Here is a 3,600-nt window from a genome sequence, read left to right on the forward strand (position 1 = left end):
GGTTTTTCGAGTTTCTTAAACTGAGTTTCTTTGTTGCAGTAACGGTTGTTGGTGCACTGAACTTCACCGAGTCAGCAGTTTACATTCATTTCGATGAAACTCCCCCACTATGGTCAAGGTTATCTATTGCTGTTTTTAGGTACTCATTTGAAAGGCCTAACGGTTCTAATGCTTGCAGGAACAGTAGTTGTTCTATTTACTGTGAGGTATTACTCTTGGTAACTTCTCTGTCACTCTGTTTGATTTCAATCACTTAAAAAGGCCCTGTCCAAAATGTTAGGAATTCAAATCTCGATATCTGCAATGACGACCGAAAGTATGCACATTGGTAATTTACTAGGATATTTAACTCTGTTCTTGATGAGCTGTTGGCTTGTCATGATGTTAACATAGTTCTGAGCAACTTAACTGCAAATCATAAGCACAACTTCCTTCTCAACGTCACAACCTGTAACGGAGAGAAAAACTTTTCATCTTATTCATGGTTTATCGGTATGTATATCAGATTGGAGGATCGGCATTTATGATTCTGACAGTGTAGTCATTTGCTTATAGTTTAGACTTTTTTTTCAGATAAAATCCCACCAACAGCAATTATTTCAAGCAAACAGAATTACTCGAATGCTGAAAAGATTACAATCGACATTACATTCAGTGAAGCTTGCATTTGACATGGTGGCTTCGAGTGTCTGAACTCATCAAATTGTGATGTAAGTGGGGTGGTTTGCTCAGAGCTTGTTAATTTGTTGAATATGAGATGAGGTTTCCTTGCTGTGTGCAATAAACAACAGAAATTAAAACTTCAATTAGCTATCTTCATGCTTTAAATTGAGAACAATTCATTTTGTAGGTTATTGTTGATGGTACAACTCATATCCAGCCAGCATCTCTGTGCATCATTGAACCTAACATTAAATACAGCTTCCTACTGGTTCTACCCTTGAAAGCATATATGGCCGTGTCGTGGTAACAATGGCTGATGATATTTGTAAGGATAGGGCTGGAAAAAAATTGACAAGAAGCAATTCTTCCACCATAATCTCTCACTTGGGTAAGAAACCGATCAATGACTTTGTCCATTGAGGTTATAGACTTTGCTACTTATATTTGGGAGTATGTGATGTCTATGGTTTTGTGTATAACCCGAGTGTGTTTAGTTATTTTCACTCTAACTCTTCCATATATTTGGAGGACCATACCCTACAATGTCTGCATATGTATCGAATATGAGTACTCTAAGGACACAGAAGAGTCTTGGTGACAGTTTACTGTAAAAAATCTGATTTTGAACCTTTTGTTGTTCATATCTCCAAAACTTGTCTTAGACAGAAGGCCTGTTCTGGTTGATCTTTGGTCATCTGTTCCATCACACGAGTTGTCATCAATGGGGTTCCTCAAACAGTTTTCGCAACTAACAGAACGGAGGAGATGAAGGTGTTCTTGGATTTCAGCATTCAGGTCATAAATTCAACAGAGAATATCGTGAATTCCTTATGTCGTAACTGGTTTCCGTCTTGGCACGAAATTTTATTTGGCGGGAAAAATAAGATGAATAAATAAATGATTTTTATTTAAAGAAATGTTTTGGGAGTCGCCATCGGCCTTTTGGATTAGGTAGATCGAATACCTAAAAATTACCTTTTAAAAGAGTTTTTAAGAAAACATCAGTTAAAAGATAAATTGGTATGCGTTTAACCAAAAATTCATTTTTTTTAATAATAAAAAGGAATTCGTGGTCGATTACGTTTAGAGAAGGAATAGCACCCCCACAATGCCCAAAATTGGTCATTGTCGATTTATAAATTGTCTATAATATTAGAATTTAAGAATTCGAATATAAATTTAATTTATGATCCTATTATTTCATATTTTAATCGGATAATTCTAAGGAAGAAAAATGATTTTTATAAATTATAAATTAAATATTTATTTATTTAAAACGTCAGAAAATGACATCTAGTTGCTTTAAAACGACTCTTTTCTTTGATATTAAAAATAAATAAATATTAAGAAGAATATAATGATTTTTCATAAAAATAATAAAAATAAAGTAAATATATATATTTGTATACATAAGATATTTATTTATTTTTAAAGTACCAGAATAAGACGTCTAGTTATTTTAAGATCGCCTTTTTCTTAGTAATTAAAAATAAATAAATATTATCATTTAATTAATTGGTGAAGTTAATTAAATAATACTTATTAATATACATATATTAATATGACTAAAATTTAAAAAAAGATAATAATTTGAATAGAACTAGAATAACTATATATATATATATATTTGTTTTTATAAATACAATATTTATTTATTTAAAAATATCGGAATAGGATTTCTAGTTAATTTAAGACAACCCTATCTTAATATTTAAAATAAATAAATATTATTATTTAATTAAATATATTTTTATATAACTAAAATAATAATTAAAGTACTAACTAAATATATATAAATATAACATGTACTAAACTATAATAAAATAAAATTTAAACACTAAATTATAAATCAAAAAAATTTATTGATACCGGATCTTTCTTGAAGATATTATCAAAATGATGAGGATTGTTTATTTATAATATGCATATCACGTGCATATAGTAACAAAATTATATTAATTTAATTATATACCCTACATACATATAATATAAATTTATCAATCAATTTATTGGCAATCATACTACCACTAAGTCAATATGATTATTATTTGTCTGTCAATATAGCACCATCTTCGAAAAGGTTAAATTCTAATAAAAAAAATCATATCTTTGTCATATCTTACCCTAATATATATATAAATAACTAAAAAGAAATATATATATATATATCAAATTAAAATAAACAGAAATATGCTTTTAAAAATTAAATTATAAAAATATTAAAATTAATGGACATAATTCGAAAATATTATAAAATCTAAGCATTAAAAGTGTAATTTAACCATAATAAATTAATTCGGGATTAAAATATATATAATTATATCAAGGACTAAAATATAATAAAAAAATTCGAATACCAAATTAAAATAAATTAGAACATGCTTTTCGGGATTAAATTGAAATATTTTCAAATTATAAGGACAGTGGGAAGAGTTAAACCCTACGCTAAATTACACAGGGGTCCCTCATAAATACCCCTTTATAACCGGCCTTAAGGCCATTTTCTCATTTCTCTCATCTTTCATTCTCTCTCTAGACAAGAGAGATAAATCTCTCTCCCTTTTCTCTAGGATTCCCTCACCGGAGGGAATCTGGTCGCCGGCCGACCGCCATACGCCGCTGCCATTATCGCTTCCGGCCACCGTCATCGTTGGCCGAAAAATACAAATTTTCACCAAAATTTAGCACCGAACACCCCAATACCAAATCTAACATTAGTTTCCCCTAAAAATCTTCTAATATGAGTAGATCTACGATAATACCTTCAGTATTTCGAACTTGTCGGAGGTGAGTGAAGGTGCGTGGTGTCTCCGATCTTCCTCGATAAGTTTTTCTCTACTTTGTTATTTCGATATTTGGTGGTTGGTTGTTGTATTTCTCTTGGTTGTTGTTCTTGCTCTGTTGGGCTCGTATCTTCATTTCTGTCCCTCTTTGCAG

The 3,600-nt window shown here is 30.3% G+C and overlaps 1 long non-coding RNA gene across 1 annotated transcript; it reads left to right on the plus strand.

Annotated features, from left to right (window-relative positions):
* The first annotated feature begins 401 nt into the window (after positions 1–401).
* Positions 402–998, plus strand: LOC120205790. Its single transcript, XR_005524054.1, has 3 exons — positions 402–492; positions 574–710; positions 851–998. It is a non-coding gene; the product is annotated as an uncharacterized LOC120205790 (long non-coding RNA).
* The last annotated feature ends 2,602 nt before the right edge of the window (positions 999–3,600 follow it).

Source organism: Hibiscus syriacus, unplaced genomic scaffold (assembly GCF_006381635.1).
Source record: "Hibiscus syriacus cultivar Baekdansim isolate YM2019G1 unplaced genomic scaffold, ASM638163v2 tig00013040_pilon, whole genome shotgun sequence".
NCBI classification, from domain to species: Eukaryota; Viridiplantae; Streptophyta; class Magnoliopsida; order Malvales; family Malvaceae; genus Hibiscus; species Hibiscus syriacus.